Below are 14,775 nucleotides of genomic sequence, written 5' to 3' on the forward strand. Positions count from 1 at the left end.
ATTGCCCTGTTCAATGTTAAAAATCCGAAAAATAAGAGCACTTGTTAAAACTTGAAAGCCATTAAATGAAAATAGTCCAGAAACAAAAGTGGAAATGGGTGTTCCTAATTTAATTCACTGTTTGGGCTAAAAACAATTAATGGAACTTTGGCAAAACAAGAAAACAACATAAATAATGACAAGGAAACTAAAATCTGAAAACCACTTTTCCCCATCCACTGATTTGTGGGAATGGCAAAAGGAATTTTAAAAAGTCAAATAAGCCACCCCAAAAGCAGGCTTGTGTGAGGAGTTGGAGAAGAGCTGTGCAATGATGAATCTCTCAGGGCTTGCACTTGGACCTTTCCCGTGAGGTTAAAGCCCTTCTCTGTCCCCTGGTCTGCTAATACATCCCAGGGGTGTTTGGTGGAGCTTGTGTGCAGGAGGGGAAGCAGATCCTCAAACAGCTTTATGGGTGAGGAGCTGCCACATGAAGGCTGTGGTGTCTCTGAAAGTCAAGGAGAATTCGTACCAGCAGAAATAGGCTCTTGGTTTCTTGTCATGCAGGAAGCCGTTGGTGGAGCCGGAATTTAACAAGTTCACAACTTAACAAGTCCCAGCCTAGTGTCTGGACTACCAGAATAGATTTTTTTCTCAAATACCCCCAATCGCTCAATGCTTTTGTCAAATTTCTGTCTCTCTGTACCCAGTGTCAGCCTCAGCTTAACAATGAAGGTAGTCCCAGAAAACTTCTCACAAATAAGCAACCTATGCTCCCTGTTATGAAAGCAACCTCCTACTGTCTTGTATATTAATTCTGTTCCTGTGAGGCGCTGTAGAGGTTGAATTTTCTCTGCCTGGCATGGTAACTTTCATTGCTTTGATTTTCTTAGGAATTTCAAGTTTTTGAAAGGCTTAGAGCGAGCCATGAAGGCTCCACCTCTTTCTTGGCCCTGTAACCTGTGAGCAGTTCAGCTGAGGCTAGGAGATTTGTGTATAATGATTTGGGAAAGTTGTGAGTAAAAATAGTAAGGAATTTGAGATGTTTTTCCCCTCTGTAATTCAACACTCAATAGCTTCCCCTTCCACCCTGCACATAAGGTGCTGTACCAAAACCATGGAAAGAATTTGTGGAGCTTCAGATCAAGGAAGTTCATAAGATTGCAGGCTTTTTTCTAGCTTGCTCTTTTAAAAAATCTTATAATATCATCTCTTCTGGAGAATAGCATAGCCAGAGGACTTCACAAATTTTCACCAGATCCTCAATCCTCTCACCAGGAGCATTTGCCCCAGGGCAGAGGCAGGACAGCCCTCTGATCTCTCATGCACAGTGTGGTAAGGACAGGAGCCTGGAATAAGTGTTTAGCCTCAGCTTTTTCCTTTCTTTTTTCTCCTTTCTCTTTCTGATAGCAGCTAGTGCTGAAAGAATGTGTTCAACCTTCTCTAAGCTCCAGCCTCAGCCTTCCTTCCCATTCCACATCTCACAGAAATACCGGCCAAGGTATTGGGCTGCAGCACACAGAATACCAGAATCATTTAAGTTGAAAAAGACCTCTCACACCATGGAGCCCAAGCTCAAATGACCAGGGTCATCTTGGCCCCAGCTCTCTGATGAAATGCCCATCCCTGGAGTCCCAGGACAAGCCATTCCTGAGCACAGAGGTTGCCATTAAAAGTGGCAGCAGTGCTTGGAGCTGGGGACACCCTGGCCCGGGTATCTCTGTAATGACAGGTTTGCTTTTAAGTGCCCTGCAGGTTCCTTTCATCTCCATAGGCATCTTCATCTTAATTTCTCCTGTGCTTTAAACCCTGCACGTAAAATGCAATGTGAACCTCAAAACATCCTCATTATTCTAACAGAAATGTCATCTCTGAGCAGTATCCATGCAACTTCTCTGTAGCCCCTGTGATTTTAGCCTAGAGATGGGTCTCAGCTCTGCACTTCATCCCCAAAGCCTGATTGAGAAATTCTCCTACAGCTCTACAATTACACTGACTCGGGCACAGGTGGTGGACAATCACAGCATATATTTGTGTACCTTCATCGTCAGGCATTTGATGTATGGTTTCATTTTTGCGTCTTGACTTTATTTTGCATCATGATATTTGAACATGCAGATTTACAAATCAGGTCCCAGCATTATTGTTTAAAGAACCCTCAATGCTTTTGGTAAAAACCTGAGTAAGTATTTCTTATATTTAGAGGCAATTCTGCTTATTGTTTCTTCATACCATAAGCTTTTCACTGACCTAGATTTTGCTATTTCATTTTCCATTTGCTGTCCCACAGTACATTTGCATGGAAAGAAAGTCTTTTGTCTTTTAGTGTTCTCTTGCATTTGCTATTTTATCCACCAGCCAAAATCACACTCACTGCCCTGTGATAGTGTGAAGAGCTTCACTGGAAGTGATTGTGTGGCTGAGGATCCTGGCTTCAAACTAGAAGTAAAAAGCTATTGCAGCTTTTAGCTTTGTGGAATCCTTGGGCTGAAGAGTGCTGGAGGACCAGCCTGCAGCAGAAGAGCATGCAAAGAGGAGTGGTTTGTATGTTTTCCAGCAGTAGCAATATACAGAAAGAAAAGTGGACAGGGTCAGAAACTGGCTTCCTTTCAGTCGGAGGGAATGGTTCTCTCCCTGGATGTATATTACAACTATAGCTAAAGACACAAAACAACATCTTGATTTTAATTCTGGTTTCAGTTTTAGCATGTCATTAAAGAGATACCTGTATTGACAGGAAGAGTTGTAATGCTTTTGGGGAGTTGTTATTATCGTATTACACGATTATGGTGTTTATTGCGGTGGTGCCTGAGGGCTGAATTTACAAACGCTGCGGATGGATTACATGGGTATTATGCTGCACACAGACATTTTGCTGCATGTTCATGTTGAAATCCTGTGAACTGGACAATGTAAACAAATTAACATTATCAGGGAAAACCTGTTTTTTAAGTTAACTTTCCCTGCAGACTATACTCAGCCAAAGGACACTTGCTCTTGCTCTTACATCTCCTGCATCTCAACCTTGTTCAAAAATGTTTTTACTAGCACATGTTAATGAAAACCCTATCCTTTTCAGGAAAAAAAAAAAAAGCAGGCATGTTTTAAAATGCATTTGATCCAACCAGCTAGTATATTTTTAAACACGACAGTGTTATGTTTAACAGTGTGTTAGCATATGTCAATTAACTTGTTTCCGCAGAGTGCTGACAGAAGTGCCCCCGTCACCGCCAGCCCTGAGGGGCCCTGGGGCTCAGTCGAGTCAGCAGAAGGGAGCCTGTGCCCACGCCTCCAGCCCACTGAAACTCAGCACTGGCTCTTCTGGACAGTATTAGGGTGCTGGAAGAGGGCAGGGTAGATTTGAAGTAATTCTTCCTTCTGCTGGCTGTGATCTGCAGGTAAACACCCATGGTCGGGGAGATGCACCAGGGCTCCTCTGTCAGCACCCCAAATGATGTCTCCTGTGAGCACACACGTGAGCTGAGATGCTCTCACTGCACACAACGCCCTTCCAGACAGAATAAATAGAGACTTTTTCTCGCACTGTCAGGAGATCACACCCCTTCCCTGTGCCAGATATAGATGAGATGGAGGAGAAAAGATGCACGTGCACGTGCATGTAGCCCCGAAGTCTCTCCTGTGCCCAGAGGAGGTGGTGAGGATGGCTGTGTATGTCTGGGGTGCTTTGTGTGCCAAGCCATGGCCATGGCCATGTGGGGTACTCCAGACCACACTGGCCAGTGCAGAGGGAACACTTTAACCCATTGTTGGAAACAGTAGAGACCTTTCTGCCTGGAGACTGGCATGTGCTCCTGGATAAAGGCCTGGGAATGTGGGAACTAACCAGTTGTATCCTGGCAGGACTTTCCTGTGCATCTCAGCCATGAAACTGTGCATGGTGAGAAGTAAGTGGAGTGGGGAGCGCACAGGTCAGGTCTCAGCAGCAGAGCAGGAATACACACTGCTTTCCCACAGGGATGTGGAAGTGCCCGTCCATGCATGGCAGCTGCAGAGACACCGTTGTGTGTTTGACAGGGCTCATCTGTTACTGCCCATGCAGAGGGTGTGGGAAGGGTATATATATGGGCAGTTATGGCAGAAGAGGCATCCAGAGCCTGTATCCCCATGCCCTGCTGCTGAGGGCTGCTTGGTGTAGCCATGTCCCAGCCAGACTCCATGCGCAGGAGCAACTCCCAAGCAGACAGATCCGCCTCTGCTGCTGTTCCTCATCCAGGGAATTTGGGCAACCTTCATTTCTCATTTCAAGATTAGCAAATGCATGAATGATTCCCACGTGTTCTGGGACGGTGTTAATGGGAACGGTAGAAATACCTAGAATAAGCAGTGTCCAAAAATAGGTCTCTTGTCCTGCCAAAGTCTTGCACATGTTCTTAACTTTCCTGCCCTGGGAAGCAACTCCTGGCACCCTGCAGGGCAGGAGAGTTTTTCCATTTGCTTCACTGGGTGCGGGATTTCATTCTGCCTCACAGACCTGTGGATTTTAAAGGGTCTGTCCATAAGGCACACTCGAACTCTTTGCAGGGTCGAAATATTTTACATTTTTAGCACTGACACGATGGTCATGAGGGAAAAGCACGTATTTGCCTCGCTCGAAGGGCATGGTCAGACATGCTGCTCTGCTGGGGCTGCTTGGGGTCAAGTTGTTACTGGCCCTGAACCATTTCTTCGGGTGCTGCACCTTCCTGCTACACAGCTTGGCTGCCATAATTGGAGCCGTGGAGCTGACCTACACCAGCCGAAACATGTTGGAAGTGGGGTTTTATAAATAGATTGTGTGGACAAAGGGTGTCTGCTCCAGGGTGTTTATGGGGCTGGGGAGAGGAGCTTGGGGCAGGGGATGGAGCCTGACAGCTCCCAGTGAAGCAGCACAGCCCTCTTTGCAAAACAGGGAGCGTGGTGCTGGCAGAGCCTGCAGCAAGCCCTCGGCACAGGGAAGGACTGAGAGGCCGTGACCCGGGGTGTGGGTGCTCAGCTATTTTCTCCCTGTGAGACTGGCTCCCAGGCCTTTGCTCATGCAAACCCTGACAGATCCCATCTAAATGAGTAGATGGAAATTATGTGCTCCCTCCCTGGTCTGGGCTGGAGCTGAATCCTGCTACCAGTCTCAGGGACTAGCTTTTGCTGCTGAATGCAATTAAAAGAACCAGAACTTGGCGCTGTGGGATCTTGCCCAGTGCTGGTAGTCAGGGTGATTGACACTGAATCCTTTGATTTCTCCAGAGGCATCATAATATTTTAAACTTATTATTAATTGCCAGTGTATTAATCTCAGAATAGTATTAACAGTATTTCAAAATATAATTTTATCCTATCAAACCCGCTGGGAAAAAAAAAGCAGTTTTGGATGAAGTGAACAACTTTATAGACACTGTGCTTTATAACCAGATAGATTTTCCCTAGTTAGTTCCATTTCTATCTAATATTGGGGGAAGATTAAAGATACTGAATCAATGGCTGTAAAAGCTTACATTAAAAATTTGCAGTAAATGAGAAGAGGAAAATTTCATTAGAAACATAAATTGTAGCAACTGGAATGCCTGCAACTTATTTTTAGTATTCTACTGACAGTCACACTTGAAAGCCTTTTTTTTCCAAATGTTTTCTTTTCTCAGATTAAAAAAAAAGGAAGAAAATGACCTCTAATATTTTGAAATATAGAACTAATTACAGTATAGAGTGATCCTGGTCCCACTGAAGTCAACTGCAGCATTCTTTATGACATTGCAGGATAGTGCCTCTATTAAGAAATAATAAGGAAATGAGATACTTTAAAGAGAAGGGTTTAAAATGAACTGGTCTGTTGGCCTCTTTTGTAAAAATACCTTAGAGCCACTTTTATCAAGTCAAAAGGTTCATTGAAAAGAGAGAAATTAAAAGATGCTGCTCATGGAGCCTGGCAAAACATGAAGTTAGCAACAAATATCTCTCCAACCCAATTATAACATTCAAATCAAGGAGGAAAAAATTATGAAATATAATGAAAGCTTTCTTTCTACTGAAAAAGTCTACTTGGAGGTGTCCAGACCTAAGGGAATTACCAAGTCAGCATTATAGTGGAGAAAAAATGTAATGTAAATGAGAGTGAAATAATCAAATTTTTCTGGTGGAAATAAGTGCAGTTGTTTGATGTAATTTCGACACACAGCATAATTTCAGCATCAACAGTGAAGTTTAAAGAATCAGTGTGTCTTCATGAGAATTCTGTACAGAAAAGCCATTCAATAGGAAAATCTAAATCAGACTTCAGTTTGCACATTGGCCCCTCTGTGAGAGAAAGACCTGCATTATTTTAGTTGCAAATAGAAAAATAGAGATGACCCCTTTTCATTAATTTCTAGGCATTTTTTCCACTCAAAAATCCAGCATGATTGTGGCATATAAATCACAAGAAATGTGATGTGTGACTGGTTTTGTTCTCACAAAAATTGAACTTTGGTTTATATCTCTAATACCAGCTCAGCCATTTAAAACTGCACAGTTTTCCACAGTGAGCTACACTGGACTCATGTCACCATGCTTCTTGCAGATGTAATTTTTCAATATCATGGGGATATAGCCCAAACAATTAAAACAATTAAAGCAGGTCATGTCTTCAGTATTTTACTCAATCTCATAGTCTGTATGAAATATATTTGTAATTTTGTTTTCATTTCCAAATGGAGACAGATTCACACACCCTCACAGCCAAACTCGGGACAAGAACCAACAATTAAATGAAGCCTGAGATCCAGTCCAAAGCAGGCATATACTCAATTTAATTTTTAAATAGCTTAATTAATAGTTTCAGCTAAAGCAAAGAAGTGAAAATGGGTCAAACTATGTAAACATTGGTTAGAAAAATACACTGTCCAGCCAAAGCATTGTAGAAGTGCTTTTAAGAAGAATGGTCTTTAAATTTAATTTAAACCTGGGTTTCCAACTTAGGGAAAAGCCCAGTTCAGACGAGGCCCAAGCCACTTCTTGTGCCACAAGGAATTACCGAGGTATGCTGAGAGTTTATTTAGTCCTTGCTCGTTCTGAGGCCGTGTTTCACCGTGCAGTCATCATTTTCTCCTGGCTGTCAGCATGTTGTTCCCTCTCGGCGCTCACAGCCGCCGGGACCCACGCGAGGGCTGCGAAACGTCCTCCGCAAATATTGACCGGGGTTTTGAAACGGGCTGGGAGGCGCTGCCATTGCACGCTGGGTGTTTGCCTTCTGCACACGGCCAGGTTCAAGTTCTTATTGACACGGCTCAGATGGGTGCCGGGGTCCCTTACATAAGCCTCAAGGCCAGGAGGGTGATTTTGCTCCGGAGTAGTCAAAGCAACGCTGTGTGTCTTATCTGACCAGGCATTGCTCAGCAGCCCTCACTCCATGGGAACATACACTGGTTAATTTCTTGGTAGTTCCTGGATTCCAGAGGGGCAAAATTATAAAATGCAAGCAATTTCTCTCAATCCAAAGCATTACTGTATTACAGAAAAAAACTATTCTTTACTCAAAAAAACCCCCATTTTTTTCAAAATTTTTCCGTGATACTTAAATTTCAGTTTAAATGACCCAAGGATGTCATTTGAAAGGGGTAAGGGTGTTGTTTTTAAAAAATAATTTTTTAATTACACAGTAGCTCTTACATACACTCTACATATTTGTAGCTTGAAGTTTCTGCTATACTGAATTCTTTTCACGTTTGCTGATTTGCAGTTAACTTCCAGGATCCTAACTTTTTGGTTAAAATAGCTGAAGGGGTTCTGTTTGCTGGTGTAGTTTGGGGTTTTTTTTCTGTATATTTTTTTTTAACTTTAATTCAATTAAGTTAATAAAAAGAAAAAAGAAGAATAGAAAAAAGTTCAGATGATAAGTACCAAGACTGGCTCAGGTACATTGCTTTAGGAAGATGTCACTGCCATCCTTCATCAGCACTTCTTACTAGTATGATAAATTTGGGAGTTTGATTCTAAACTTTGGCTAACTTCTATCGCATGAGAATTTCCCCCCATTTCTTAGGTTTCACCTTGATTTGTGCAGAGCAGGTCGTGCAGCAGAAGTCAGCAATGTCTGAAGGCGTCACTGCTCTTTGCCAGCCATCCCCTTTGGAGTGTGAAGTCAGGTTTGGGGGAGGAAGTCTGTGGTTGGTGGCTTTTTGTAGAGTATGTGGCTGGCAGATGAGAATGTTTTGGCCTTCCTGATCTGAAAACTTTTGTTTCCATTGTGAAGGATGACACAATCTGTGCAGGCAACAAAATCCAGCTGGTTATCCACTCCACCTGCAGAACATCTGCAGCAGGAGGGGAACGTATCAAAGATCCTTATAATGAATGACAATTTTTGCTGTTTATGTTCAAAAGCAAAACCACAACAGGAGACAATATCCCTTTCATGAGAATGAAGCAAACAAACATTTTGGGCTGGAGAACAGGCTGGATGAGCTGACCTACTCCAGCTGGTTTGAAAAGTTAAACGTGTCAAAGGTTCTCTGCCAGGAAAAGGGAAGATGTAGGAGAGATTTTTATAAATGGCAGTTGGGCAATTAATGTTAACCATCAATATCAGAATGGCTTAGATTACATGATTAACTAGTAAGAGTTTTGAGCTGGCTGGTAATTTTAGATTAAATAGTCAGCCAGCCAGTGACTTGAATATTGATGAATATCCGGTGTTTTATTAATATGCATTCTCTATAAATTAGAGGCTTAGTACACAAAGAAGAATCCTAATGCTCTTGCTATTTTTCATTGCCACAGGTAGAGCTGAATAATTCATAACAATTAATTTATTTCACTGATTTAGCCTTTTGGGGAGGGGGGAGCTAGGGGGGAAGTTGAGCACGAGTAGTCTGCAGGTAATCTTTTCCATGTTTATTTACAATAAATAACTTACCAGAGACATTTGAAGACTAATTCTTAGTTGTGGGGGATTCTCTTTTTTTTGTTTTTGTATTTTAAATGGAGAAATTTGGAGGAATATGGGCATAAGTGCAAGCAACCTGTCAGTCAGTACGAGAACCCAAATGAATTTTAAATTGTAAAAAAAGCCCAACTAATTGCAAATACAACATATACAGGGTCAGGCCCATGTTGATTTGTATTGATTGGTGCAATGCTGGTTACATTGCATATTTCTGCTCTTCATTTAATTGATTCTAGTACTTCAGGACCAAGATTTCTTACAAATATTTCTATGGGCAGAATTCATTCTCTGTATTTAGTCCTTAATTCACAGGTAAAATGCTGCCCCTTTTGCAGCCAAGGGAAGTTTTACCCTTCATTCTGAAATATCCAGGATCCTACCTGCTAATGGCAACATTCCTGAAAATCCTTTCTGAAACACACTGAGCAACAACACATCCAACATGAAGGACATTTTATATTTGTGTAAACTTTCAGAATATCCATATGCAGATTTTAAAATTTTTTTTTCAGGCAGTGAGAGATGGTGCCGTAAATACGAGACAAGATGTTGCAGCACAAAGATCATTTGCCAATCCTGCAGCTCAGGGAGGCTGCAGCCCTGTCTCACACTCATGTCCTGAGCAGGTAATATCCAGAAACACACAAGGAGGAGGAGGAGGCTGCATGATTACTGCCTCTCCCTTTCTCTGGTTCTTACAACACACTCACAGCAGTGAGACTTGCATAGCACGCCATAAATCATTGCCTCATTATGCTCCTTCTGGAGGTTTGTTTAGGGCACCTATTCTAGTACTGGCTGCAGATTATTTGTTCTTCCCAGAAATTCCTCTCTGGTTTGATTTGCACACAAGGAAAAAAATCTCTGCATCTTATTTTTGAAATAATTTCTTAGTGTGCAGAACAATTTACATTACAGAGCTGCCTAAGAAAGTAATTTCAGCAATGTCTGGAGGTGGGTGATTTTGTTGAGAACAGGCAAAGGTTACAGAAGGTTCTTGTGTTTTTGTGACTTGTCATTATGAAGTATTAATAAATGAAACAGAGGTTCTTCCTCTCCTCCTTTCTTCCTTCCTCCCTTCTTGCCTGCCTTCCTTTTTGCTTTCCTTCTTCCCTTCTTTTTTTCTTGTGTACATAAAAGCTGTTGATCTCTTACCTAGCCAGCTTTTGTTGAATTCTTGTAAAAGAAGCCTAAGTGCCTCATTTACAAAAACATTGTAAGGTCTTCATTCACTTTTCCTTTATGTCTTTACCCAGCCCTAGCTCACAAGTGGTGCAGGAGGGCACCAGACTGATTGATAGAACAGGGATTTTGACACTTGGTTTTGACTTAAGGAGACAAATTGTCCTAATAAAAGGTGTGCATTAGTTAGCCTAATTTACTAACGAGGAGCAGTATTGCTGATTTTGATAAAACAGTATTTATTTAGCCTTGCACCAAGTAAATGCTGGAATAACCTAGATTGTACCTGCAATGGATTGGAACGGCCAGAGCTGAGACTTTGGAGAGCAGGTGGGTACACTGCAACACGGCTGGGTTTTGCTGCAGTGACAACATGATCTAGGATCTGATCCAGGCTCCTCAGAAATCAATGGAAATTCTACCCTTGACTTTACTGGGCTTTGGATCCTGCTCCAATTGTACCAGGATGGAAATGAAATTACTCCAGCTTGGAGGAAGAATTTTCTGGCTTAACCAATTAAGGGTTTTGAATTCACGGGTGTGTTTGTAAAGGGGTCCTCACTTCAGGTTTTGAGTGTTTTTGACATGTGCCTTGCCATGGTCCTCCCTCATAGTCACAGCTCCCTGAAACACAATAGATTTCTGTTTTGTGACCACTCACAGACATCTCAGATGAACAACAGCATTTCATAGATTATTGTAATGTGAAACCCAAAATTGTTGTAAGCTTGCTCAAAATGTGACCTGCCTTCACACAAAAGCTCCCTAAGCTGTCTGAACCTCCCAGCAAAGCTGGATGTGTTCACAGCCATAAAGAAACACAAAGCTAAGTCACTTTGGTGTGTTTTGAGGTTTCACTGCACATCCTCCTGCACCATCGTATCTCAGAGTCCTGGGTACAATTCTCATTTGATCTTAAACTCTTACAAGGAGCCTAGGAATAGAAGATGTGCTGAGGTAAGGGCCAGAAAACACTTTTTCTAACACCCACTGCAACCTGAGTTCCCCACAAACAATCAGGACTCAGCGAGAATTGTACCCAACTTTTTTTGATGGAAGTGCAGTGGTGACCTTCTAGATTGATTAAAGATGTGACATTGATTGACTTTGAAGGGAGCCACATCCACCCTTCTTCTGCCAAAAAGGCAGTGGCTGCAATGTGAAGCCTCAAGAATGGGGCATTGCTTTTCCAAGTACATGGAAGACATCCAAGGGTAACGGGATAATGCAGATAATGGGATAGGGTTTCTCCCCTTCTCTCCCTCAAATACCATATAGCTAGATTTTGGCTATCCAGCCTCATGCCTTAGAAGACTTTTCTCTTATAGCTACTTAAAAGATGAAATAGCTGAGGAAATGAGCTCTTTTTGCAGGTTATTTAGGAGATTTGGTGGTTGAGAATGTCAAAAAGGACTGGTGATGTTGACTCTGCAGGAATCTTTAATGGTGATGGGGGTATGATATTGTGAGGACCAGTGTCAGTGGAAGGGATGGTGTGATGGGGGAAAGCTTTATTCCTCAGGCCAACCCACCCCTGAGGATTGTTCACATTGTCACTTTGGGGTGTCAAGTTTGAGAGGTGCTAAAATGGTCCTATTTGGCAAAGATATAGAGTATCTTAACAATATCTGGTCTCTTTAAGGCACCTTGAGTTGGTACTGAGGAATATTGGCCTCCAAAATTGCCACTTTTGAAAATCTAGGCCACTGAACCCGATATGAACTATCAGAAAGCAGAGACAAGGGAGCACTTATGTTGGAGAATGTATAGTGGCTTGAAAACTACAAATCAAAATAATTCACCCTTTTATGTGTAAATCTCCTTCTCTTTGATACATAAATTGAAAAGCTGTCTGGTTTCCTTGTAGCTTCCATAAGCAAGCAATGTGTGACTGCACCCTCTAGAATGCTATTTAAGTGTTATTTAAAGTGCAGATCTGTTAAATTCAACCAAGCTGATCTGTATGCTAGAACTGAGCCCACCAAACCTTACACCTAAAACCAGCAGGGAAGGGGGTCTCAAGTGCCACAGCTCCCTCGTGACGAGGGCATGGAGTGACAAACAGTGGAGCACCAAAAGATCAAAGCACTTTTTCAGGCACAACAACAAAATCAGAGACAGAAAAACACCAGGTCCTGGTGCAGGTGTCTGGTCTTCCAAAGCACCGTGTCAGGTTTGACACAACCAGCCCATGCCAAGGGGATGCAGGCAAGAGCTGCACACTGGCAGTAAAGAAACATCAGCAAATGAATGTTGATGCTCCTGTGTGGTGCATTTCTGAGCTGGGAGAAAGGCTGGAGAGCCACTGCATGAAGCCCACGTGGAAGGGATTACTGGGACATGCTGATCTTACAGGGAGTTTATTGGAAAATTTCAGTGCAAGCATGGAAAGACAGTGTGATGTGTTTTGCTCATATTCCATGGTTGTTTTCCCTGGTTGAGCACCTCAGTGCAGGTCCTGTGGAAGTCAATAGCTGTCTTGCCTTTCAGAAGGATTATGGCCCTAAATAGCTTCTTTAGGAAGTGTACTTTGCTTGGTGATAACACAAAGCAGAGGGTGGATGATTAACACCAATTAGGATTATTTACAAGAACCTAGAAAACAATAGGTCCATAAATCATTGTCTTATCAATTGTAGTTCCTCCTGAGTAATTCAGTCATCATTGGGCACACTGTGTTTGTTAAATACAGATCACACTGATGTTAGCTGAAGTGTGTGCAAATGTTGAAGGTACAATATGACCTAAAATAGCAGCATGTTACAAAAAAACCCCTGTTTTCAACGTTTTTATGTTCTAAATCCCCAACAGTTTACCCCCAGATATATTGAGTGAATTTAAGGCAACTAACAGTAGCCTTGTTTCTCTTGGGTTATGCTTCAGCTCTGTTTACACTTGTGTCTCCCTTTGGGGTGGTTTTGCAGTAATCTCCTGGCTGTCTCCATTTGTTGGGCACTGGTCCAGCTGCAGAACAGCTTCAATGCTCACATATTCCTTCCAGAGGAGAGCCAGTGGGGAGTTTCTCCAAAATCAAGCCAGGGCTTGGTGGGACACAGTGCTCTGATCCAAGGGGCAGCCAGTCCACCACAAAGTCCTCCAGGGTGTCTGTCACCCTGCTTTGCAAGAGGAAGGATGTCAAACTTCCCAGAGCTCCAATACCAACCTGAAGTGGGGCTTGTGCTTTAGGGAGGGTCATCTGCTTTATGTGGCACCCTTTTTGCTGGTGGCTGGCATCTCTTGAACCACTACTTCTCTTTCTTCCACCAAAGCTTCTCCTGGCTCATTTTCCTTTCTAGTTAGTAAATGCCCAGTCTTCTGTAGCTGTTCCTCCTTGCTGCTGATCTTTTTTACTTCTACTTTTATCACTTTTTGTGATCCCTTTTCCAATTTCCAACCTTAGTCTCCCAGAAGACCCGGAGTGGTGATGCCTGGATGCAGAGGAGATCACACTGCTTATAGATCTGCACCATGAGGAGGCCAAAAGTTTCTGCAGCAGCAGGAGGTAAGCCAGGACTGCTGGTGGGTGTAAGGAGCAGAGAGCAAAGCCACGTGAGTTTGAGAAGAAGGCAGCAGCACCCTGAGGATGGAGACTTTGGGTCAGTCGTGGTCCCGTACAGAAAACTTGAAGAGACACTGAAAACTTCAGGTGGGAACACATCACCCAACCAGCTGCTTGTGTGGTTTGGTCCATGGACCTTTGGGGTCTGCACAGCAGAGACTGAAAACTCTTCACTTACCTTAAATTTCCTCTTTATGGACTTCTGATGTGATAGGAATGGCACAAAAAAATCCAATATATCTTCTTCACCATAATGTTTCCAGGCTGCTAACTTTCCCAGGACTACTTTCTGCTCAAATTACTGGAACTTAATTACATGAGGTTTAATTTCAGTTGCTTGGCCAGCTTTAAAAGCATATATTCAAATTTGAACCACAAGGACAGAATTTTGGGAGCCTCTTTGTCCTCTCACTTTGTGTTAATTTAAATGAGGAAACTGTGCCTGTGAATCTCTGCTTTACTTCACCTATTCCAAGTCAGTCTCAGCTCTGGAGAGACATCCCTGACTCCCAGCAGTTTAAAGGAGAGCACAAACAACTCCTTATGTTATAGTTTATGCTTTTGAAACTGTGCAAACAGTAGATATTTGTCTTCTGCTTATGCATTTTCTTGTAAATAAAATGTATTGAGACCAGAGATGGAGTTACACTGACTTTACACCAGATAATGTATTGGCATTTTACAAGAAAGTGTTGTATTATCCATCCATTTCACAAGTAGATCTTACAATGTTTAATTATAACACAAAAAAAGACGTGGAAGGAGAATCAAGGGAGCGACATGGAGACAGAATGCAAAAGGACATGGATGAGAAGTGGTGGAGTTGGAGGATAACAGCACCTATCAAGGCATTATCTGAGAATTCCTGTGATTAGGACTTATCTTTCTGGCTTCATTATTTCATCATAATCTGCTGTTTACCTGATAAGTAATAAATGGCCTCCAAATTTTATTGCATTTGCTCACTTTCTTCAGATTTTGCATCAGTTTGTTCCCCTCTTAAAGTCTTGTTTCTGTTAAGGAATGAAGATTTTATGGTTTTACTGGGGTTGACTTGTTCCTCTGGTATTTCAGGGTTGTTATTTAGCTAGCAAGGGTCCCACAGCAATTCCTTGAATAACCCTTCCATCTATCACATTGGGAT

At 42.4% G+C, this 14,775-nt stretch overlaps 1 protein-coding gene across 1 annotated transcript in view; it reads left to right on the forward strand.

The window, feature by feature from the left end:
- The window catches only part of MAF (MAF bZIP transcription factor), a 61,970-nt gene extending 47,705 nt beyond the window's left edge, over positions 1–14,265 (forward strand). Inside the window, 1 exon segment of the mRNA XM_030956220.1 lies at positions 13,473–14,265. The gene's annotated coding sequence lies outside the window, so the exon portion shown is untranslated.
- The last annotated feature ends 510 nt before the right edge of the window (positions 14,266–14,775 follow it).

The sequence above is a fragment of the Camarhynchus parvulus genome, chromosome 11, assembly GCF_901933205.1.
Source record: "Camarhynchus parvulus chromosome 11, STF_HiC, whole genome shotgun sequence".
In the NCBI taxonomy this organism is placed as follows: Eukaryota; Metazoa; Chordata; class Aves; order Passeriformes; family Thraupidae; genus Camarhynchus; species Camarhynchus parvulus.